This window comes from Muntiacus reevesi, chromosome 17 (assembly GCF_963930625.1).
Source record: "Muntiacus reevesi chromosome 17, mMunRee1.1, whole genome shotgun sequence".
Classification (NCBI taxonomy): domain Eukaryota; kingdom Metazoa; phylum Chordata; class Mammalia; order Artiodactyla; family Cervidae; genus Muntiacus; species Muntiacus reevesi.
The window spans coordinates 12,649,768-12,668,533 of record NC_089265.1 but is presented as its reverse complement, the minus strand read 5'-3'; the positions used below and the strand labels follow the sequence as shown (position 1 = coordinate 12,668,533).

Genomic DNA, 18,766 nt, shown 5'->3' with positions numbered 1-18,766 from the left:
GGCCACCTGATATGAAGAATCAACTCATTGGCAAAGATCCTACTGCTGGGAAAGCTTGAGGGGAGGAAGAGATGGGGTTGACAGAGAATGAGATGGTTAGATGGTCTATCACTAACTCATTGGACATGAGTCTGAGCAAACTCCGGGAGACAGTGAAGGACAGCAAAGCCTAGAGTACTACAGTCCATAGGGTCATAAAGTGTTGGACATGATTTGGTGACTAAACAACAACAATTTGCATCCTATATGATTTCCCACTCCTTTACTTTCAAATAAATGTAGCAATTTTCAGACTTATTTCTTTCTTTGTGCTTCTTTTGCCCTATTGTCTTCCTCTGAGACTTCACTGTGCATAAGTTTACATGCTCACTGTTGCCCCATGGGTCTCTGAAGCTCTGCTCTTCTACACTATTTCTGTCTCAGTTTCTAAGACTGGACATTATAAGTTGACCTGTCTTCAAGGTCACTCGTTGTGATCGCAAATCTGCTGTTGACACCCTAGTACATTTTTAATTTTAGTTTTTGTACTTTGCAACATCCAACAACCAAATTTCTAGTCGGCTCTATTTTATGAGTTCTATATCTTTACCAATATTCTTTAATTAATGAGATAACTTTATATTTGTCCGTTCTTCAGACTTTTTCACTTTAATTCTTTTAACATATTTAAAACAGCCAATTTATATTTTTCATTTAGTAAAATCTAATATTTATGCTTCCTCCAGGACAGTTTCTATTGATTTTTTAATACCCATGTATTGGTCATGTTTCCTTGTTTCTTTACCTATTTAATATAATTTTCATTTGTTGAAAAAAGTGAAATTTTAAATAACATATAACAACTCTGGAACAAAGATTCTCCTCATCCTCCCCACCCCTGAGGTGTGTTGTTATGTCTATTTGCTTATTTAGGTACTTTCCTGAATTAATTGCTTAAAGTCTGTATTTGCCAGCCACAACAACTGAAGTGCAGCTTAGTTAGTTTAATGATCAGACAACGACTGGAGCAAGATTATTTTAAATGCCTCAAACAAATAATTCCAGCATTTGCTGAGGGACTCTGTGTGAAATTTAGGGCATATTCTCAATGCTCAGACAGGAAGTTTATGGGTCTAGCTAGATTTCACTTTTTGCCTGCATGGATACTTAAGATCGGCCAGAAAGGAGAGCTCTTTTCTCAGTAAACACACACCTCTGGAGATGTATGTGACCTTCTTAATTCCTAGGAATATGTTGAAACTTTTCCAAATCCCCTTTGGGTATCTCCTTCCATAGGTTTTTTTTTTTTTCTTCATTTTAAATAATCTTCAGCCTTACATCATCCTCAAAAGTTAGCACCATCTCAGGCAGCTGCACTGGTAACCAGTTGCTACAAATTGTTAAAAAAAAAAAAAAAAAACCAGGCTGAAGGCTATAGTTAGCTTTGCAATGTCTCTCAGTAAGGTCAAACAAAGAAGAGTCTAGTGAGTGGTGTTCTACAGGAAATCATTACACAGGCCCAGTATGACCACTCTGTGGATATAGGACTTTGGGGGAGCTCCAATTCTGTTGTGTTCCATTCACTGGTTTTTAAGCTCTGGGTTTTAATAACCATTTTAGGCTGCAGGTGTTCAAGGCTATCCCAGAGATGAGGGGACAGAAATTGGAACAAAAATATTTGCAATACCACTATTACAAAATTACAAAGCTCACTATTCTTACCTAGATTTAACCAATTTGTGAAGAAATGCTCCTAAGATTGTTGCACATTTTGGTTAACTTCCAAAGTACTGAAAAAGTTGATGGTGACAAATTTTGCCAATACTTTCACTGTTGTTTTTTTTTTTTTGTAAAAAAAAGATAACTTTTCTGGAAGTCCTTCCACCATTCCCAGTGGAACATTCCTATCTCTCTTTTACATCTTTGAATATCTATATTTTTAGTTTCATTTTCTTTGGAACACCAGTTTCACATTTCTTTTTACATTTGTATTTTTCTACACTTATTATCTACCCTTAATTATTGTATAGGGTGCTCCTCTACCATTTAAAGTCTTGTAATTTTCTCTGTCCTTTCCACAATATTCCTGACTGAATTTAACATCATATGTGCTTTACTGCTCCCAGTTTATTATTCAGCTCTATTTAACATTTTAATTTTTATATAAATATTTCTATTTTCATCTTTACTCCTTTGAATCTCTATTTTCTCAGAATCTCATTTCTGAGGCCGTGTAACTCTTATTTAAAAGAAAAATTAAGCCTAGCATTTCTTTGAAATTCTAGAGATGTTTTCCCTGAACTCTGCTCCTATTTCACTGAAAAGCATAATGAGAAAAATATCTTTTCATCTTCCATTTGCAAGTGTTTATTCCTACCTTTTTTTCTTTGATATCATTACCTAAGTCTTGAAAGTTCTTTTGTCAATATTACTCATTTTTTGAATGAGGGCAATTTTCCTCAAAACTATCATGATGAAGAGTGGGAGGATAAATCACAGCTTCAATTCACATTGTTATATCCAACAGCTTCTTGCCAAATATTATTTCTTTTGCCTTAAGAGCACATCTTCACTCCATTTTTACTATTCAGTTATTTAAGGTGCATAGAATGATACATGTCAACTTGATATTGTCATATGGCCATTGCTGCCTTCTCTCTCCTTTATTCATTTTGAGAAAGTCTGAAAACCTGAGTAAGAGACTATGAAACATGGTACTACCTCTGGGAATATATTCCCAGTAATGTATTCACGTAGAACTCCCTGAATTGAGTCTTGTCCAAGAGTTGGGGAATTCACTTAACTTAGATATAATTTTGAAACAGGTCTGATTTTGCTTCAAAGTTTAATCTACTGCTCTAAAAATGAAAAACTTTTTATGAAAGTGAAAGAAAATTTCAAAGAAGTATGATGCTGCATACTTAATTCAGTCACTGAAAAATATATGTCTGAAACAATTTGAGTATGTGAATCAACTGTTTCAAATGTAAATATTATGACATCTAAACACAGAACCAGTATTTCTACTAAATGTTTATGTGTGTGCTCAGGCATGTCCGACTCTTTGCAGTCCCATGGACTGTGGCCCGTCAGGCTCCTCTGTCCATGGAATTTTCCAGGTCAGAATACTGGAGCAGGTTGCCATTTCCTTCTCCAGAGGATCTTCCCAACCCAGGGGCAGAACATGCATCTCTTTGTCTCCTGCATCGCAGGTGGATTCTTTACCACTAGTGCCACCTGAGAAGCCCAACTGAATGTCTAGTACTCAAAGTAAATGGGCTGTAAATATAAAACACTCATTACAAAGATTTTCCCCAGCATCAAGGACTTTTCCAATGAGATGTCTATTTCGCATCAGATGACTAAAATACTGGAGCTTCAGCTTCAGCCCTTCCAATCAATATTCAGGGATGATTTCCCTTAAGATGGACTGGTTTCATTTCCTTGCTGTCCAAGGGACATTCAGGAGTCTCTTCTCCAGTACCTCAGTTGGAAGGCCTCAATTCTTTGGCACTCTGCCTTCTTTAAAGTCCAGCTTTCATAACCACATGTGACCACTGGGAAGACCATACCCTTGAATACACAGACCTTTGTTGGCAGAATAATGCCTCTGCTTTTCAACACACTGTCTAGGTTTGTCATAGCTTTCCTACCAAGAAGCGATCATCTTCTGATTTCATGGCTGCAGTCACCATCTGTAGTGATGTCAGAGCCCAAGAAGAGGAAATCTGTCACTGTTTTCCCCTTTTCCCCTTCTATTTGCCATGGAATAATGAGGCCGGATGCTATGATCTTAGTTTTTTTGTTTTGTTTTGTTTTAATAGTTAGTCTTAGCTGGTTCTTTCACTCTTCTCCTTCACCCTCATTAGAAAGCTCTTTAGTTCCTCTTCACTAATGAAACACTATTTAGCTATAAAAATAATGAATATGAGTCTGTTCTAGTGAACTGGATGAACCTCGAGTGAGTTATACAGAGTGAAGTAGATCAGAGAGAGAAAAAACAAATATTATATATCAACGCATATTTATGGAATCTAGAAAAAATGGTACTGAGGAACCTATTTGCAGGGAAGGTATAGAGACCCAGACATAGAGAACTCACTTGTGGACACAGTGGGGGAAGGAGAGATGGAATGAATGGATAAGGTAGCATAGACATCCCATGTGTAAAACAGATAGCTAGTGAGAAGTTGCCATAGTACCCAAGGAGCCCAGCCAGGCACTCTGAGATTATCTAGTGAGGCTGGATGGGGAGAAGCTCAGGAGAGAGGCTCAAGAGGGAGGTGAGCCTCCCTCTTGCACATATATGTACAATTATGACTGATTTGCATTGTTTTATGGTAGAAACTATCACAACACTGTAAAGCAATTTTTCTACAATTAAAAAATAAGCTAAAGATAATTAAATTGCCAATAAAATATAGTGGAAAAATCCTTAACAAAGTTAAATACCGTACTAGAAATCTTCACTTAGTGGAAAGGGAAGAAGATAAAGAAGAACTGGGGCTTCTCTGGTGACTCAGACAGTAAATAAACTATTTGCAATGAGGGAGATCCAGGTTTGATCCCTGGGTCGGGACGATTCCTTGAAGAAGGGAATAGCTACTCACTCCCGTATTCTTGGTGGGGTTCATGGACAGAGGAGTCTGGCAATCTACAGTCCATTTTCTCACGAAGAGTTGGACATGACTATGCAACTAACATTTAAGGAAGAACAGAAAGGGATAAACATTAGGCATTTCAAAAGTAAAACTAAAACGGCAGACATAACTCCAACATCAATGAGATTATTGAATGTGAGTGGTTTAAACAGTGCAGGCAAAATGTAGAATCTGTCAGACAGGATTAAAAACAAGACATATCTCTATGTTGTCTACTGGAGACAGACTTCAAATTCAATGCTACAAATTGACTGATATTAAAAGAATGGGAAAAGAGACATGCAAACAGCAAACACATGGAAGTTAAAGTTGTTATGCTAATACATGACAAAACAGACTTTAAAACCGAAATGTTATTAGAGATTAGGGATTCATTTCTAAATGATATGATAATATATCTAAAAGATTATAAATATACATTTTCCTAACAACAACTCAATGTAAAAAGCAAAAATTGGTATCGCTAAAGGGAGAAATAATTCAACTCAATCATAATATCAGAGACTTCAATACTTCTCTTTAAATAATGGATATAAAAAACAATTAGACATTAAAATAGAAAACAGAAGACTTTAAGAACATCATAAAAACAACTAGATCTAACAACCAACCACAGAGTATTATATTTGACAGCAGCAGACTACACATTCTTCTTAAGATCACAGAAAATATTCTATATAACAGGTGATATATTATTTCAATTAAATTTAAATTGAAATGATGCAAGTTTGTTTTCTAAACATTATTAAGTGAAATTAGAAATCAGTAACAGTAGAAAAATTTGAATTTGCAAATATGTGGAAATTTAAAAAAAACTTCTAAATAACTAATAGGCTAAAGATGTAAATTATAAAAATATATTCAGATGAAAAAAGTAATATATAATATACACAAATTTATTGGATTAACCTAAGATAGTGCTTTGTGGCTCTGATTGCTTATATTAAAAAAACAAAAACAAAAACAAAAAAAATCCTCAAATCAATAACCTAACTTTGTAAGTTAAGAAATTAGAAAACAAAACTAAACCAAATTTAAAGCCATAAAAGGGAAGTAATTATAAATACGAAAGTGGAAATGAAGCAAACTGAGGATACCAAAACACTAGGGAAAATCAAGAAAATAAAAATTGATCATTTGTAGTATCAACAAGAGTGACATAATTTTAGCTAGACAGATCAAGGAAAAGAGAGAGGAAAAAAAAATACTCAAGTGACTGAAACAATAGAAATTATTATTGACCTTTCAGAAATAAAAATGATTATATGAAACTACTTTGAGTAATAATATGCCAACAAATTAAATAATTTGAATGAACAGGTTGTTGTTCAGCCACCAAGTTCTGTCCGATTCTTTATGACCCCATGGACTGCAGCACACCAGGGCTTCAAAAGCAGGAGGTAGAACTCTGGACATGGCTCTTTTTTTAAGGATGTGTTTTGAAATTACATGCTAGTCTTCTGCTTATCTATTTTACCAAACTAATTGCAGGACCTGAAATACTGTAATGAGTCTGAAGAATTGAGTCTTTCATTGGGCAGCAAATTTGGGAGGCTCTCAACAGCCTAGGCCCCAGATAATAACTGAAGTTCCTTTAGTAAAGAACATAATAACTCACAAAGAGTGAATAGAGTGTAAAGAGAAAACATAACAGAGAAAAGTAAAACTGATTTTAAAGATATAAGCAGATTTGAAAGAAAGAAAACCTCAGAGACATAATCAGGAAGCTACAGTCAAACTAATTAGACTATTGAGGTTGGACACAAATAATCAATCAAAATTTTAATGCTAAAATAGAATTAGACATCATAACTCAGAAATTCTCAAATTAAAGATAGATAAGTTTCAATCACCTGACTGGATGATGACTGTCTTGATCCCTTCTGTCTCAGAAAACTGATTTAGTTATTAACCAAATATGATCATAACTGTGTAGGTATTTACAGTCTTACTCCAAAGAAGCGCTTAGCATTACAAGGAAAAATAATTTAGCCTATTTCTATCTATCTATCTATGTACTTACCTACCTACCTACTTATATAAAATTAAGGACATTTAATGTTTGGAATATGGCAAACTGCAGTCATATTTTGGCCTATTTGGAATATCAAAGGACAAAGAAAGAACCCCAAATTTAATACCTGTAAAATGTCTTATCCTGTCTTTCGTAGACACATTCAGCAAGCTAAATAGTATCTGTGTTACCCTGCACTGTCTACATATTCTAGAAGCCACAAATATAGGGCAATAAAGCCTAAACATTTATAGTGTAAATGATCAAATAGCTTTGCATCTATTAACTAACTGAAATTTACTCTATCAGGTTGAAGCAAATATTATCTCTATTATGTAGTTGAGGCAACTGAAGAATACCAACAAAGTAAATTTCCTAAAATCATACAACCCCAGCTTGTAAATGATGGAGACAGGATGAAAATTTGCTCATCTGGCCCCAGGGCCTCCTCTCTCAAATACTATACAGTTTACCCTGATAATCTGAAATCCAATTGTTGATGCTGTTATGAAAACCAAAATAAAGAACCATTTGAGGAAACAAGTGATCAAGAGCTTAAAATATTAAAGATAGATAAAAGACTAAAATCTTTCTATGTAAGTGACAACAAGGAAGTCATAGGTGAGATAATAAAGTTGGGTAATTGGGTATGAGAAGGAAGGCATTTTGATTTAAATGAGTCCTCCTGATAAAAAGAAGACACAGACAAAGACACAGAAAAGACAAATAGAAAGCTCAAGGGCATGAGTAGGGTGCTGATGGCTGACATTCTTATAGTCATTAAACAATAGATGCAGAAATGACTAATAGATTAAAGCTTATCTTTGATCCCCACCACTATGTGCATAGATCTTCTTGATGACTAAGCCCACTGATAAAGTATTCTCTTGTTTATCACAAATCATTTAGCTGTGGCTCTCATAGACAACAACTTCCTCCATGCAATTTTTTCAGTTCCCCGTGTGGCTCTACTTCTGTGATTGCATTTGATGATTCTCTTAGAATCATAGGTTGTTGACACATTTAAACTTCCAATTCTACATGTACAGATCTTCCCATAGCTTTGAAGCTTTGAAGTTCTAATTCCCAACTTAAATAATTTATTTCATAACTCACAATAGAGTCTGCTACCATGATAAAATATTTATATACTAGGTATCCTCATATACCTCACAAGGCAAGTAAATAATATTTCAACATTAAGTGTGATGTAGGTGTTTTGTACATATAACTTAAAAGATTAAGAATGTTTCCATATCTGGTGTGTTAAGTGTCTTTTAAGAAATGATAATTTAATCAAATGAATTTTATTCTTTTTTGAGATAATCATCTTTTCTATACTGTATTCTCTTTGTAATAGGTAATCACATTGTTTTGAATAATAAAGCTTATATTCTCAGAATAAATCAGATATATTTATTGTAACAATTCAATTTGCTAAAGTTTTGTTCATGAGTCTGAATCTACGTTCATGGGGTTTATTTTCCTTTAACGTTCCTATAAGTGTAATATTCTCTAGTTAGTATCAGAGTTACACTGGTTTTAAATCTTAACTAATATTGGTATTATATCTTCTTTTAGTGTTTGTAGTTTTTATGAATGGGAGACTTTTAAACTAAAAATTCAACAGGTAAGAGATTAACCATACTTTTTTTTCTTCTTCTCAGTTTTGGCAAGCTAAAACTTACCAAAGTTTTATTACTTAAAGAAATAAATCTATTTTTTTCTAGATTTTCATGTTTTGACATAAATTTCTTTATTATCTTTTTTAATGTGGGGAGGGCTTGAAAATGATGATAAACACCCATGTGCAAGCTTTTGCACGAATATAACATTTTCAAGTTCTTTGGGTAAATATCAAACAATTGCTGGATTATATGAAAATAGCTTGTTTAGTCTTATTAGAAACTGCAAACTGTCTTCCAAAAGTGGCTGTACATTTTTGCCATTCCCTCTAGGAATCAATGAGAACTCCAGTTGCTCAACAACCTCACTGAGGTCCACAACTCGGCTAATCTCCTCTACGTCTCGTGGTTCCACCTGATGACCCAGGAGTTTCCTCGTGGCCTCTGGTAACTCATTGGTGCCTACCTCCCCGTCACCATTGGTGTCAAACCCTCGGAAGGCATCTCGCAGGTCCTTTACTCCAATCATATCTACTGTCTCCGCCAGTTTAGGTCCCATTAGCTCCACAAAGTCACCAAAATCTACGTGGTCACCCAGGTTAATATTGATCTGCTGAGACAGCTCCATGAGCTGTAGCTCATGGTGCGCATGCAGTTACCCAGGTCCCGGCAGTTGATGTATCCATCTTCGTCCTTGTCAAATTCTCTGATGGCCTCCCTGAGCTCTTCAATCTCCTCTGGCTGCAGAAATCTGTCAGGCTGCCTGTTCTCCGCGAAGCCCTTACGCAGAAACATGAAGGCTGGGCGCAGCAGGTTGTGTATGACCGCGCAGTTCTGGGCCAGCATCAGGAGGGGCCTGGGAAGCTCGCCGCTGGCTGCCAGCCCCTCTTCACTGGTCTGCAACACTGTGTAGCTAGTCTCCTCTTGGCACACCTTCCTTGAGAGAGACAGACCAGTGGTGACTTGACACAGTTGCCCAACCTAAGCTGACGCAGCCCCTTTCAGGATCCCGGGGGCCATGAGACCCGAGTCCCGGTCCCCGCCAACCTCTGCCTGCGCCGTTCTTCCTCCAGGAATGGCTGAGCCCTCTCTCCTGCGCGGGTGCCCTCTTACTCTTCTGCCTGCTCCAGCTCCCTGACTGTGTGTGTGTTCCTGTGTGTGGGTTTAATTTTCTGGACACTTTCTTAAGGAGATAGGGCAGGAGGGGGGAGTGGAGGCACAGAGAAAATCGCCTGGAGAGCTGATGGCGGAGGGCAGCTGAGCTGGAGAAGGCGGCAGGATCATCTACCCAGCTGTATGCATCTTTTAGAGATTTCAGAAATATTTTCTCCTAGTATATGGCATGGCTTCCAATTTTCTTCACATTGTCTTTTACTGGGCGACTTTTTTTATTATTATTATTTTATTTTAATGACGTCTAGCATATCTACTATTTCCTTCATGATCACATCTTTGCTGTTAAATATATGAAGCCATCACTATATCCAGGGTCATCTAGGTTAACTCCTTTGTTGTCTTTTAGTTTTGCGCTTTACATTTAGGTGTGTAATACATTTTTAGTTTTTTTTTTTTAAGGGTGTAAGGTCTCTGTCACATTTTCTTGTTTGTTTGCATCTGGCTATCCATGTTTTGTTTTTTGTTTTTGTTTTGTTTTTCACACGTTGTGATGTATCTTTCTGCTATCAACATATATATTTTTTCTTACATCTTGTTTCACCACAATCTTGATTACTGAGATAATCCAAGATTGAACTTGAATCCTGGAAAATGCTTGTATACTAATAGCTCACATATATTCCAAAATTATAGCTATATAGGTTCAATAAAATTGTATAAAATATATATTTAGGGAGTTATTTTGCTTTTGTTTTAAATGAGGGATAACTAGAGGTTTTCCCACCAAATGCACCAAAAGATGTAAAACTGGTAGAGATTTTGATCAAGCAAATTATATCAAGTCAAAGAATAATTGCTCTCAAGATTTATGTCTAATTGTGGCTTATTTTTCAGGATACAGTTATCTAGGAGACAACTATTACCTAAATAGCTGGGTATTCTTTAGTGTGAAAGCATGTCTCAGAAGAGATATGAGATATTCCTATGTGCATAGATGTAATAACTATCAATGAACATGTCCTATAGGGCAGTATCCCCAGTCAACTATGAGATTTATCTTACAAATTAAACATGCCTCTCTAGTGTATTAATACCATCATTTTTTTGCTATTAAAAGTAGTCCTTGAAACAAAATCTTTCATTGAAATATGGTCTGGGCTACTGATTAAAATTAGGAAATTATGTGTACAAGACTCCTAGAAATGGTAAAACTTCCGTATTCCCTCTTTTTCTTTTAGGGCAGTCGGTTATTTAAAGGTAAAGGGAAAATAATGGCATGACTTACTACAGAGTTAATGTAACATAGTGAAGCACCTACAGAACCGTGGAAGCAAAGGAGCATATAACTTGTCAGGTAAGACTTGCACCATAAGCTTAAATAGTCTGCATCCTCAATTAATCTTTGAGTATAAGTAGAGAAAAAATGAATAATTAAATGAGCTATTAATTTTAAAAGTAAAATAAAAAAAAAGCTACCTATTTACTTAATTTTATTAGATGTAGGCTATATAACACTGACAATATTATCTCTGATCTCAAGGCAATTATAAACTCACTATCAGTCGATTGCCAGTTACAGAGAAAGTATAAAGTAAAATGAAAATGTAATCCTCCATATCTATTTTTATTTAGAAAACGGAGCCCAGAAATAGAGTCACATGCTATTGGCTACAAAATCCAGAGGAATAAGTCTGATGTTTTATTGATCTGTTATGTATAAGGTGATTTATCTTCTATTCAAAGACATCTTGGGCAGTTTTTATTCTGCTGAAACTGAATGCAGTAAATAAAAAGGTGAAGTGTCTCTAGTGACTTTTTATTAGAATTGATAATTCAAATGAATATTATTTATGAGTGCAAGTGGACACATTAAAATGCCAAATAACAATCATATTTCAGGATATATTTGGTTATTTACAAGTATAAAATATGTGATTATATTATTTTTAACAAAGCTTATGTAGGACAACTTTTTGTAAAAGAATGACTATTGCAATATTCATTATAATTATGAAGTGTTATTAGCAATGGACTTAGCACATTTTGTGTGTTTATATTTGGTCTCAGCACAATAGAGAGATGTGGGCTACAGTCCATGGGGTCACTGTCAGTCACAACTGAGCATGCACGTATGCATAAGACATAGTTTTAAGTACATTTAAAATATTTCACAATAATTAAATATTGTAAATGTATAATTCATTGAGCTTATCTTGATTTTATATTTTAACAGAGATATAAGAAATGCTGATTTAAAGTTGTGTTATATTTCCTATACTTTTGTTACTGTATTTTATCAGCTGGAAGCACTAACATTGTAGGATGTCTAGTTATAATACAAATTGCTTGCAAATAGTTAAACTGGAGAGATCAATCAAGATGGCAGAGAAAAAGAACATGAAACTCACCTCACTTCATGAACACATCAAAAATACATCCATGTGTGGAAAAATCCTAACTGAACACTACCTGGAAACCGGCAGAAAGACTTGTACAACCAAGGCTTTAAGCAAAGACAGACACAGAGTCCGGTAGAAAGAGAAAATAAGCCATCAGGTTGGGATCTGTGTCCCCAGGAAGGGGACTTAGGGGGGAAGAGAGCTTACAGAAACAGCAATTCGCCCTGTGGAGTGAGTGGTTCGATTGACGTACTGAATGCTTACAAAGTGAAGATGAACCTGCTTGATTGGTTGGAGGGCTGGTAGGAGTGACAAGAGGGCTATGGAAATCCTAGACACTGCTCCTGAGAAGCACATACATGCTGACTTGCACCCAAGGCCGTGTGGAGGTGGGAGATTGAGGACTGCTCCAGGGGCTGCCTGGATTTCCATGACCATCTATCCCATGACCCAGTCTACACAAGCAAACACTCCAACCTTATTTACTCCATGTCACACTGGATCTAGGGCTGCCACAACGAGTGAGAGAGTAGGATCGTGGGCCAGAGGGGCAGACCTGGGCAGGTCATTGGTGGCCACTGCTGGTACTTACTTAGGCAGCACAACAGAAGGAGCCCGGAATAATGATGGTGTCTAGTCCACTACCGTCCATACTCAGATACATGTAAAGAGTCAACATGGGCCTTGCCTGCCCTGCAGTGTGGGGCGACAGAGGCTGGTGGCAGTAGTCAGTTGAGGCATAAAGTGATTTGGACCCAAGGTTAATTCTGAGCAGGTTGAGAGCAACACCTGCTGTCACCTATAAAGGTAGTGCATCAGAAGGAACTCAGACTTCTACCTGCAGCCAATCCACTGCAGGTCATGTCCCAGCATGATCCAATAGCCTTAACAGGACCTTCTAGCTTCAGCATTCTCCCCTGTGGGGAAAAGGTCCTGGTGTTGAGAGAGGAGAAAGGAAGCACTGAAAACTGAGGCAGCTCATAGCTGATCCTGTGTTTCTGGTCCAAAAACATGGGCTCAGGTCCCAACTGCAGCACACCAGGCTTCCCTGTTCATCACCAACTCCCGGAGTTTACTCAAACTCATGTCCATTGAGTCAGTGATGCCATTCAACCATCTCGTCCTCTGTCATCCCCTCCTCCCACCTACAATATTTCCCAGCATCAGGATCTTTTCAAATGAGTCAGTTCTTTACATCAGGTGGCCAAATACTGGAGTTTCAGCTTCAGCCTCAGTCCTTCCAATGAATATTAAGGACTGATTTCCTTTAGGATGGACTAGTTGGATCTCCATGCAGTCCAAGGGACTCTCAAGAGTCTTCTCCAACACCACAGTTCAAAAGCATCTATTCTCCAGTGCTCAGCTTTCTTCATAGTCAATTCTCACATCCATGCATGATTACTGGAAAAACCATAGGCTTGACTAGACAGACCTTTGTTGGCAAAATAATGTCTCTGATTTTTAATATGCTGTCTAGGGTGGCCTTAACTTTTCTTCCAAAGAATAAGTATGTAAGCATCTTTTAATTTCCTGGCTGCATTCACTATCTGCAGTGATTTTGGAGCCCCAAAAGATAAAGTCTCTCACTGTTTCTACTGTTTCCCCATCTATTTGCCATGAAGTGATAGGACCAGGTGCCATGATCTTAGTTTTCTGAATGTTGAGCTTTAAGCCAACTTTTTCACTTTCATCAAGAGGCTCTTTCACTTTCATCAAGAGACTCTTTAGTTCTTCCTCATTTCCTGCCATAAGGGTGGTGTCATCTGCCTATCTGAGGATATTGATACTTCTCCTGGCAATCTTGATTCCAGCTTGTGCTTTGTTGAGTCCAGCATTTCTCATGATGTACTTTGCATATATGTTAAATAAGCAGGGTGACAATATACAGCCTTCACGTACTCCTTTCCCAATTTGGAACCAGTCTGTTCCATCTCCAGTTCTAACTGTTGTCTCCTGACCTGCATACAGATTTCTCAAGAGGCAGGTCAGGTGGTCTGGTAGTCCCATCTTTTTAAGAACTTTCCAAAGTTTATTGCGACCCACACAGTCAAAGGCTTTGGCACAGTCAATAAAGCAGAAGTAGATGTTTTCCTGTCTCTGTTGCTTTTTCGATAATCCAACAGACGTCGGCAATTTGATCTCTGGTTCCTCTGCCTTTTCTAAAACCAGCTTTAACATCTGCAAGTTCATGGTCCATGTACTGTTGAAGCCTTGCTTGGAGAATTTTGAGCATTACCTTACTAGCATGTGAGGTGAGTGCAATTGAGGGGTAGTTTAAGAATTCTCTGGCACTGCCTTTCTTTGGGATTGGAATGAGAACAGACCCTTTAAAGTTCTGTCGCTACTGTTGAGTTTTCCAAATTACTGGCATATTGAGTGTAGCACTTTCACATCATGATCTTATAGGATTTGAAATAGCCCAACTGGAATTCCATCACCTTCACTAGCTTTTTTCATAGTGATGCCTCCTAAGTTCCACTTGACTTCACATTCCAGGATTTCTGGCTCCATGTGAGTGATCACACCATCGTGGTTATCTGGGTCGTGAAGATATTTTTGTACAGTTCTTCTGTGTATTCCTGCCACCTCTTCTTAATATCTTCTGCTTCTGTTAGGTCCATACCATTTCTGTCCTTTATTGAGCCCATCTTTGCATGGAATATTCCCTTGGTATCTCTGATTTTCCTAAAGAGATCTCTAGTCTTTCCCATTCTATTGTTTTCCTCTATTTCTTTGCATTGGTCACTGAGGAAAGCTTTCTCATCTCTCCTTGTTATTCTTTGGAACTCTGCATTCAAATGGGAATATCTTTCCTTTTCTCCTTTGCCTTTCATGTCTCTTCTTTTCACAGCTATTTGTAAGGCCTCCTCAAACAGCCATTTTGCTTTTCTGCATTTCTTTTTCTTGGGGTGGTATTGATCCCTGTCTCCTGTACAATGTCATGGGCCTCCATCCATAGTTCATCAGGTACTCTGTCTATCAGATGTAATCCCTTGAATCTATTTGTTACTTACACTGTAAAATCATAACAGGTTTGATTTGGTCATACCTGAATGGTAGCAGTTTTCCCTTTTCTTCAATTTAAGTCTGAATTTGGCAATAAGGAGTTCATAATCTGAGCCACAGTCAGCTCCTGGTCTTGTTTTTGCTGACTGTATAGAGCTTCTCCATTTTTGGCTGCAAAGAATATAATAAGTCTGGTTTTGGTATTGACCATCTGGTGATGTCCATGTGTAGAGTCTTCTCTTGTGTCATTGGAAGAGGATGCTTGCTCTTGGTGAAACTCTATTAGCCTTTGCCCTGCTTCATTCTGTACTCCAAGGCCAAATTTGCCTGTTACTCCAGGTGTTTCTTGACTTTCTAATTTTGCATTCCAGTCCCCTATAATGAAAAGGACATCTTTTATGGGTGTTAGTTCTAGATCTTGCAGGTCTTCATAGAACTGTTCAGCTTCTTCAGCATTAGTGGTCAGGGCATAGACTTGGATTACTGTGATATTGAATGGTTTGCCTTGGAAATGAACAGAGATCATTCTGTACTGTTTGAGATTGCATCCAAGTACTACATTTCAGACTCCTGTTGACTATAAGGGCTACTTCATTTCTTCTGAGGAATTCTTGCCCACAGTAGTAGATATAATGGTCATCTGAGTTAAATTCACCCATTCCAGTCCATTTTAGTTTGCTGATCCCTAAAATGTCGACATTCACTCTTGCTATCTCTTGTTTGACTACTTCCAATTTGCCTTGATTCATGGACCTAACATTCCAGGTTCCTATGCAGTATTGTTCTTTACAGCATTGGACTTGCTTCTATCACCAGTCACATCCACAACTGGGTGTTGCTGTTGCTTTGGCTCCATCTCTTCATTCTTTTGGAGTTGTTTCTCCACTGATGTGCAGTAACATACTGGGCCCCTACCAACCTGGGGAGTTTATCTTTCATTGTCCTACTTTGTGCCTTTTCATCCTGTTCGTGGGGTTCTCAAGACATGAATACTGAAGTGGTTTGCCCCTTTTCCAGTGGACCACATTTTGTCAGAACTCTCCACATATGTGTGTGTGTGTGTGTGTGTGTGTGTGTGTGTGTGTGTGTGTGTATGTGTACACCAAAAGGCAAACAGACTCAGATTTTGGTAACAAACTAGTAGTCACCAGTGGGTCAAGGAAGGAGACGGGGTAAGACAGGGGTATAGGACTAAGTAATACACATTACTACATATAAAATAGATAAGTCAGAGTATATTTTGCAGAACACAAGAAGTATAACCATTACCTTGTAATAAATTGAAATGGAATATAATCTATAAAAATCTTGTTCACTCTGTGGTACAACTGAAATACAAAATATTGTAAGTCAGCTATGTGTGTGCATGCTAAGTTGGCTCAGTTGCAATCGATTCTTTGTGAATCCATGGACTGTAGCCCACTAGGCTCCTCTTCCATGGGATTCTCCAGGCAAGAGTACTGGATTGGGTTGTCATGCCCTCCCTTCCCGCAGAGGATCTTCCTGACCCAGGTATCAAACCAAAGTCTCTTTTGTCTCCTATATACCCTGCATTGGCAGGTGGGTTCTTTAGCACTAATGCCACCAGGGAAGCCCCAAGTCAACTACACTTCTGTAAAAATTAAAACAAATAAATCAATCAGTCCCATATATTTCTGAATACAGTAAGACATAGTTCTGTAGCCAAGTTTCCAATGCTTATACAGAACATGGGATTATATGTAATTACAGTTGTAATAATCTTACATGAGAACATTGCTGGTTTAACTTTTCTGGCTACATTGTTTCCCAAAATTTATATATATATATATATATATGTAAAAATATCTCCACATCCAACATAAATACATAATAGAAAGCATGATATATCAATTTTAATACAGCGGAAAATATTTTATTTGTTTTCCTTTCAGGTTGGAAATATTAAAACTTGCCAAAATCATGTTGCAATGTATTAGAAAAGGCTTGGGCATGGTACAAGTGAAGCAAAAAAAAACAAGAGAGTGAACAAATATAGAGTTTTCTCTCAGTCACATGCCAATTCCTGTTACTGACTGACTCGTCTCCATGTGGTGATCCATGGAATTGTGCTTCTTTATGTTGAGGACCACATGGCCATTGCCCATATGTATCTATTCAAGTCTTCAGCAAAGAAGATGAGAGAATAGAGTCACACTTATTAATAAAACATCCTGTCCCAGATTGATAAACCCTCTGTACGCCTATGGGGCCTTCTACATATACACAGAGGCTCTTCAAAATGTCCACACAACTCTAGTTAACTAAGGACCTGAAAACTGCCCTAAATCAGGAATCTCCCCATTCATACATAGATGCCACAGAAAAGCATAAACACTAATTTGCTCAAACTGCTGGACCATAAACTCTGATCACTTGCTGATAGACCACTAAGCAATAGACCACTAGGCTAAGACGCCACTCTTAGGATTACAAATGTAAAAAATTTAAAACAAGATTAACACCAAAAGCAACAAGAAACTGAACAGTGACATCAGTGGCCACACACAGCAGGAGACAGAGATTGGATAGATTGAGACACATAAATCTACAAAGCAAAGAACAAATAATCTATAACATGAGGCTTAGTCTTACATAGATAGGAAATAAAATGGCTTCAACATGTAAATAAAGAAATTCCGCAATATTTATCAAAGTATACAACATGTAAACCTTCATTTATGGGTAAAATAAGTGATAAAAGTCATGGTCTTATGAATCTTAGTTAAAAGTTGGAGAAGCATGAGAGAGAGGTGGAGAGGAGGTATTTTATATATATTCTTCATATAAAACTATAATATGTATAGTCATATGAAGAGTTGAAAAGCAAGATAAAATAATTAAAAAGCCTGAAAGTACTGCTTTGAGATAAAAATGATGAGAGAAAAAAATCCTTTTTTAAGGAGAAGACTTTCAAGTAGTGATACAAATGAAGTCAAAAGTTGAAAGTCAAAGTCAAAGTCACTCAGTCGTGTCCAACTGTTTGTGACCCTACGGACTATATACAGTCCGTGGAATCCTCCAGGCCAGAATACTGAAGTCAGGAATGAGTTAATTTCTAGTTTGAAGGGATCAGAATGTCATGGGGATGGAATAAGACTTATTCAAGAATGAACAAGCAGTTCAGTGTGCTGGACATCATACAGAAAGGTATACAATAATAGGAGATGAAAGTAGACATATTACCCATGGATTAGGCCATATTGGGGCTAGTTATGTAATAGGCCATGGTAAATATTGCATTTTTAACACAATAAAAAAACATTTTGGATGACTTTGATAGTGATTTTAAGTGGACCCTCTCCAGCCTGCAGAGAAGAGATCAAAGGAAGCTGAGAAGGAAGGCAAAAGGATGGAATAAAAGGTTTTTGATTTATTCTAGAATAACAGACATTTTGCTTTAGGATGGGATAGTAGTAAGAGGTGAGGTGTGGTAGGTTTTGGAATATAGTATTAATGCTCTGAAGAATATGATAATAGACTGGATACAGTTTATGAGAGTAGGAGAGGGATTAAAATAGTACCAGTAATCTCTAAAAAAATTTGTGGCTCCACTTACTGAATGGGCTTTGTAGGAAGAAACAAGAATTCAATTTTATGCATGGTAACTTTAAATGCTTATTATAGAGCCACATGATGATGTGTAATAAATGGCTTGATATATGAATATTTCATTCATTTAGGGGAGAAATATTTAAAGTAGTAGAGCTAGATGGGAACATCCAGTGAAGATGCATATCTAAGAGGAGAAAAGTCTCATGGGAAGATATTTGGGACTCTCCAACATCTTTGAAGGAAAGGAAATAATAATAGAATCCAGAAAAAGAGACTGTGGAGTGCCAAAAGTTGAGGAACAAACTTGAGAATATGATATCCTAACAGCTGAGGTAAGAAAAGTGTTTGTCTCTTTAACACAGGGAGTGATCAACTGTCTCTAAACATTATTGG

At 37.1% G+C, this 18,766-nt stretch overlaps 1 pseudogene; it reads right to left on the bottom strand.

Moving 5' to 3' along the window:
* Positions 1-8,511: 8,511 nt before the first annotated feature.
* Positions 8,512-12,232, bottom strand: LOC136148749 (calcium-binding protein 1 pseudogene; annotated as a pseudogene).
* Positions 12,233-18,766: the final 6,534 nt, after the last annotated feature.